We start from the raw sequence: 7558 nt of genomic DNA, 5'->3' as shown, positions 1-7558 counted from the left end.
TGCCTTTTGTATGTTGCCAAATTGCCAGACACATACAGAATGTTATATAAATATTAAATTAACATTATTAATAAATAAACCATCTCCTCAAGTGACAAATGGAGTTCTGAGAAGTAATCTCACCCTGTCAAGACAGAAAAAAATCCCAATCATGAAGAGTCCTGTAATTAAGCAGAAATGTCTGAAAACCCAGTCAGATAATCTGTCTGGATCACCTTCCTTAACTTTAGATATTTATAGAGAAAATACATACAGCGGAGCTGGTCACACCGTATACAGTCAATGAAGAGAAATATGCCCTGACAGTGTTTCTTCATCTCAACCTAAAGAAGAAGGCTCAAATACATCAGCTTAATAGTAGTTGTTCTTCTAAGATATGTTGTATGAATCCCACCACCCTAATGCCCACACAAGGTTCCCTCCCATGACAATGCTTTTACCTGGACCACAATTTCCACCTTCCCCAAAGTGTTTTATGGTACTGCTTGCTTGCCAGACAATTCCTTTGCTCTTTATGGTTTTCTTTACCCCATTTCTTGCCCACTGTGGATAAAATCTGTGCTTATGTGTTCGCTCCTACCAGCATCCCTCTTATGGAGCCTGCTCATCCCACAGTGGCAGGGTTCAAATTGTTCCTACTCCAGCTGGAACCCTTGGGAACAGGTCTGACATGACCTGAATATTACTGGAAGAAACATTGCTGCTGAGAAAGCCAGACCTGCAAGGAAGAATATGAAAGAGGCTTGTTACTGAGTTTATGGAAGGCTATGAACCATGAGATGGAGAAGGTACTACTTGGCAAGATCATGAACTTGTAGTTGGTGATTGTGTTTTATGGGGGGCTCTATATACACACAGAAAATTATATAAATATGAGCTTAAACTGTACACTTGTACTCACCTGCATAGTGCATATTGCTTGCTCGCAGAAGTTGTCACACAGGCGGTATGAGAAAAATCAGAGAAACAGGGCAAAGGTTTATTAAAAATATATTTTTATTTAGTGGATATTTGTTCTTGAGAAAGTGAGTTTCACTACAACATAAGACTTCTCTGTTTGGTAAGCTGGCCCTATATTTTGAAAGCCTTACAAAGGAGGCCTTGTGAGGAAGAAAATATTTTAGATTTATTGACACAGAATGGTCCCCAAATTAAGGGGGCCTTCCACCATGAGAAGGAGAGTACTTCACCATTGCCCTTCCCAACACAAAGATCAGATCTCAAAGCAGAGGAAGCCCCAGAGCAATAATGGGACAAGGAGGCTTCCCCTCTGAGCAGAGATGGAGAGGAATGTGTCCCTACCCATGAATTTGTATATAGGTTGAAGGCAGCTGACACCAGAGGAAGACACTGGATGAAATATCTTTCAGAGCCTTGAAAGAGAAGACTAATAGCCTCCAAGGGAGTGATGTGGCTCATTACTGAAGAGTAGGCAAAAAAATAAAAAATAAAATAATAATTTAAAAAAAAGTTAATCCATTTCTCCTGTATTTGGGAGCTGTATACTTGTCCTGGAGGAGACAAACTCATTCAGATCATCAGCTTGCCCCAAACATCCTTCAAGATGGAAAACAGAGGCATGACTGTGTCCCAGCCTGGACCAGGTACCTTATTTCATCACAACCAGACTGAAATAAGAGATAAAGGTGTCTGGGAAATATGAAGGACAGAAGTAACTGAAGGGGGATTTGGTCTGGCTCTGCATGTCAAGCATCTCTCCATCTACAACATGGGGAGAAAATAAGATTTTTGACTCTGGAAATAAACTGTCGGTGTGAGCTGTGGTGCCACCATTGTATATGTGCTGGAGTGTTCATTTACTACAAGAATTTTGCTGTCTGAGCTTTGCCTCAGTTTCTCTGTTTGCAAAATAAAAGGTGGTGGATGTGTTGGTCTTCCACTAGACAACTTTTTAAAAAGACTTTTTCAGCTCCCCTCAATCTTTGTTTTCTTTTTCCAAGCCGACCAGAAAACCACTGCATGTTCTCTCCTCTGTGTTCTTAAAATAGTTTTGGACCTTTTTTCACTTCTTGTTCTCTCAACAGTATCAAAATGCTGCATTCCCCCCTTCAGTTCTCTTTTCATGTTTTAGCTCCTTTTGTTAGTTGAGGTAGATGATGCATTTGGGATTCATTTGTAAGGTTCAAAAGCTTTTAGGCAAAACATCTGTTTTGTCAAAATAGTGCACACCATCCCTTGTGTTGGGGAAGGAAGCAAATATTGGGCTGCAGCAAACTCCCTGTATAAAGGGGAAGCGGCCATTCCTCTGGGGTCAGAGTCCAGAGGATCTGGACTTTGTTCACTCTCCTGCCTGCAGACAGGGCATCAGGAAACATAAGCACCTACCAGATAAAAGCAAAACATAACTCCAGAGAAACAAGCCTGGATATTTACCTCCACAGATCTAACTCTGGATTAGATCCATGCAACTCACATTGGAGCCTACCAGCAGCTACTGGTGTTCATGATATTGTGTGAGAAGGACCCTACAATTTTAAGAACTGCCTTCACAGACAGCCTAAAAATCAGGCAGGAAATCAGACACAAGGAAGGATATGGGACAGCAAGATAATGTTATTTTATTGTAAGAAGAACAGGAATCTTTATACAATGGGACATACTGGAGAATGTCAGGTATGTACATAAAATAAAAGGTTGTTGCAACAAACCCAGAATATTTTGCTAATCGTTGCTGAGAAATCAGCATGAAAAATTCATCATTGCAAAGTCAGCTGTCCCTGTCATGTCTTGCCCAATCTACTTGACCCAGCCTATGATAAAATAAAAGGCAAAAGAGATAGTGGTCCCTGATGGACTTTCCCTTGAAAACCTGTTGCCAGAGGGAAAGGTCTGGCTCGACAGAGAGTATGCAGAGCTCTGTAGCTGGTGTCTACAGGTGCCCACAGGGGTAGAGACCCCTACAGCTCTCCCTTCTGCAAGTTTCTCTCTGCCTTTCTTCTTTTCTTCACCCAACAAATACAAAAAATAATTGTTTTGTAAGCCTGGTCTTCTGGGCTTCAGCCCCATTTCATCAAAGCTATTCAAGTGATATTGCTTATCATAAATCTGTTCATTTTAATTTCAGCTGCTCCATCTTCTATCACCATCAAATTGGTGTCACTGAACAAAGATATTGACTAACTCTGCAGCCCCTAATTTTCTTCTCCTCTTTCAGGAGCTTTCATGTGTGTGTGTTTAAAGGAAAGCATCATCCAGACGGGAGTGGAAAAGAAAAAATTGACAAGCTAGAAACACACACACACATACACACACAAATTGACTGAGGCACCTTAAGCTATAAGGATTGGCTGAATCTTGAGCTCTGAAGGTGAGACTTGTGCAATGAACCCTTTCCACCAACTGTTCAGACTTAAGTTCACCCAATTATATGACATTATGTTACATCCTCTCTTCATGTCCATAACTTATTTGTCAGATCCTGATCTGCCTGGGTACAAGTAGGAGAGAGGCTGTAGCACTGGGCTGCAACCTGGAAATGTTTCCCTCTTCATGGGTCCCAGCTCTTGAAATCAGCCTCCTGTTCTGCACCCAGTGCCAGCTTACTTACCTAGACATATGCTAAATGTGCAGTCTACTTTGGGGATTTCATACACTAGGATTGGATAAATTTTAGAAGTCAGAGGGCAGAATGAATGTTATTTACAGTAGGTAGAGCCTTCCAGACATGCTGTCTGATGGGTAGGATAGGTGTCTTCTGCTTTCAGAGAAAGCAGTTGGAGTCAAGCCCAGAAATTTTCTGCAGCTATCATAATTCAGCTGCACTGCACACAAACCTTAAGACATTAAAATGATACAGCATTAAAATGAAAGAAGTGCAACAGTTTCAGTTTAAATTGCACCGGGTATCATGACTTCACATTTCCTAGCTATGTGTGTGCTTTAGCTCTCATCCACAATGTACTAATAGCAACTTACCACAGACAGTGCTGTTAAATAGGAGTCATCAAAACTGTAATATGTACTAGTCTTCTCTCCAGAAGCTAGTACTATAGTCCAGCTTCGGAAAAGTATGTGCTTCCCACTGGCTTTGTGGATAATTTTTTTGGGGGGAATCAATGAACAGTATGAAGCCCTCAGAGCTTTCAGCTGGTCACTCCAACAGGTCATGCACTATTGTTATTTCTTAAATCCTTATGTTCTTTGTTGTGTCAAAGAGAGGCTGCTTCCCTTCTCCAAGTGGATATATTTCAGTGGTGAGTGAACAGATTCTAATACAAAGCAGGCTAAATTCTCCACTGCTCTGTACTTTTTTGTAACCACTTACTTTGCTGCAAGGTGGGGATGGAAGGCTGCCAGATCCTAGTGGTTGCCTTTCACTCTCCTATAGTATAGGTTATTACAGTATTTACAGGACAATGAAGCTATCAGACACATATATAAACTTAGGGCTGTATGTCTACATCAAGAACCAGTTTAACAACAGTTTGTGTTTTTGCATTTGATGAAGGGTTCAAACTTACACGTTCAAAGAAAAGGAAATGAAGAACTGGCACCTGCGTTTGCTGTTACAAGTCACTGTGATCCTGATCACCGCAGTGCTGCTAAGTAAATTTACACAGAGCCTCTTTGACTCCAGGAGCTGGTGGCTAGCAGAAAAGTAAGAAATAGTTATCTGTCCAACAATATTATAGAAAGAAAAGACAGAAGGGTGTAGAACCTTTAAGAAGATGCTTTATCAGCACAATATTGGACTACTGCAATCACAATCAGGGTACCAGAATATGCTTGGTAAGCGTATTTTTGTCTTTTTAGAATGGTCAAAGATCATTTGCTCCTTGTGGTAACTTAATGAAAGGAGTCTAGGAGCACAGAATACTAAATTATCAGTACAGTAAAAAGTTATGTATTATTTACAAGCACAGTGTGAGCTGTCAGGTCAGTTAAATCAATTATTCACCATTTGTTCAATTTAACTTTGTATAAATCTTCATTTTCTCACTCAGCAAATTCCAAATATACTACAAAGCCTTCTGCCATGTCTGTAATGAGAACAGACTGGAAAGTATAAAAAGGCAGACAGCTTACTAAGTTTATAAGCAATTTCTTGAAAAGAATTATCAATGTCTACACTTTGTTTTATTTTATCTGGAGTGTGATTTTTGATCACAAATCATACATTATATATATATATATGTACTTAAATATATAATATAAATATATCTATATATTTACATTTCAAGGGATTCTATTCCACCCATTTTTTGACTGCTACATACAGGAAGAGACATTCCCATAAGAACTGAATGACTGAGTAGAGGAGGGATTCACGGACTTTTAAGGTCAGAAAGGACCATTACCATCTATGACCTCTTGGATAATACGCACCACAAAACTCCACACTGAAATGACTACAACAAACCCATGACATTTGATTGAACTATACCATTTGGAAGAACTTTGTTTCCTCTCTAATTTGGCCATAACTTGCAGTCAGACTAGATCCAAAGTCTGATCTGTTGCATGATGTACAACTGGAATGTATTGCTAGGAAAAGTTATTGATATTAGAGACCTGAGGATAGCATTGTTCACGATGCATGGAAACTGTGAACTTACATATGCACTCAACCTTGACCAAGAAAAAACACTCAGCAGAGACATCAAGTACAATCTCTTTTCTTAGCATACCCAGCCTTTTCTGACTGGACCCTGGCTTTGTCACTGGATTGTGAAACAAAAAAACAAACAAATAAAAACAAAACAAAAACAAACAAACAAAAGTATGCATGAAAACATATGATTTATCGGTTTATTGATTAAAGATTATCATTCATTAGCTGCGCAATCATAGCTGGCCATATGTACCTTTAGTGTGTTCTACCCATGAAGCAAAATGAATTGGCTCAAACCACATGAAACTTCAGATGTAAGGCTAGTATTTATTTATTTATTTATTTATTTATTTATTTATTTTCCTGCAGTGGTTTCTGTAGTGATCATTGTTTTATTCACTGAAACGTAAATAATGAGGCCTCTGGTGTAGCAAGTGAAAAATTTCTTCTCTCTTCTCTCTATACTTCTCTCCTTGTGCATGGAATTCAGTGATGAGAAAATGATAAATCACACATTTTTCTGTCTAGGTCCAAAATTTGAGGTGAACAGAATTCTTCAGAGAATAATCAAAAGTTATATATTCTGCATTTTGTTTAACATCTTATAAGATGTATATCCACCCCCATCTCCTTCAAATAAAACATTTCCGGTTCTTTGTACATTGAATTAGGCTTACGTAGCAGAGTTGTCTTCTCTGAGCCCAGTCTGCCTCATGAACTGTCCTTGTCACTGGGTACTTTGAAGGTGAGTTGTGTTACTCACAGTAGAAATTGGAAGTGAACTGACAGAAGAATTATAACACATGGAAGACATCCCCAGAACAACAGGGCCAACAATGGTTGAAATCTGTAAGGTCTGAATTCTTGCATTTCATTTATGTTTCATTCTGTTATATCCAAAAATTCATAGAGAATGAAACAAAGCAAACCATGCAATCTTCTTGTTCATTTGGGGTTAAAGATGGATTAGAGAGGTCATCAGACTTGCCAATTAAAGGTCACATGAATTCAGATGAAGGATTAAATATATTTTTGTAGTCCTTTAATATCTGACTATCGTAATTTCTATTGGTGCTCAAGGCCTCCTACCACCCAGAATGACACATATATATATATTTACATATACATATGCATGTATATGTATTATTGGAGCAAGGGTAATATTGTTTTTGCACAGTGAAGTGGGGACGGTTAGAGACCACCTGAATAGAAATGAGAGGCATTCACTCTTTCTATACTAAATAGGCAGATAGCGGAAAAGGTGAGACAGACTGGTTACTTTTAAGGAACAAGAGTGTAGGAGGAGCTTTATTAGCTCCACAGCAAAAGAATAGGTGGAGACAAGATGTAAATTCATGCTCATCCAGGTGTTTCTGTTCATTCTCAGTCTGTCTTTGTGGTTGACTGGACCGAAAGACATCATAGGGGATGAGCCATTCACTGCTACAGAGCAGGTTGCTTTCAGTGCTACATAGTTATCAACTCTGTCTATGACAGATCAAAACCTGGATAACCAGTGCAAATTACAGATAGGTGTTTGGAAAATATAAATCATTATAAACATATATATATATATCCCATATCTTTCAATGCAGAGAATGGAAGAAGTATTGCATATTTAAAATCCACAAGAGCCTCTACATTTTCTAGAGAAGCCTGGTATGGACAGAGAAATTTGACTTAAAGCATGGCTGCTGTTCTGTATCTTATCCTGTTATTGACTTCCCATTCCCATTTGAGAAATCAGTTGCTTTCTCTGTGCTTTTTGTTTTCTCATCAACGTGACAAGGATGCAATATCACTAAAAAGATAAGGGCATAATATTATAAGGTATTCTGAAATATCATTTAAAAATTTTAGATGTATCTGCCTTTGAACCTAAGGGTATTTGGAACAAAAACAATACATCAGAGATCCCAATAAAATATCAAAAGTCAGCCTTAGAAAAATAGCTTTATGAAATCATAAATTCTTTAAAAGCTCATC

At 38.6% G+C, this 7558-nt stretch overlaps 1 long non-coding RNA gene across 1 annotated transcript; it reads left to right on the top strand.

Annotated features, from left to right (window-relative positions):
* The first annotated feature begins 2380 nt into the window (after positions 1-2380).
* LOC311432429 lies at positions 2381-5810 on the top strand. Its single transcript, XR_014690058.1, has 4 exons — positions 2381-2634; positions 3176-3328; positions 4469-4618; positions 5202-5810. It is a non-coding gene; the product is annotated as an uncharacterized lncRNA (long non-coding RNA).
* Positions 5811-7558: the final 1748 nt, after the last annotated feature.

This window comes from Aythya ferina, assembly GCF_964211825.1.
Source record: "Aythya ferina genome assembly, chromosome: 2".
Lineage (NCBI taxonomy): Eukaryota > Metazoa > Chordata > Aves > Anseriformes > Anatidae > Aythya > Aythya ferina.
Note: the sequence above shows the minus strand (reverse complement) of the source record. Positions and strands in the feature narration are given on the sequence as shown.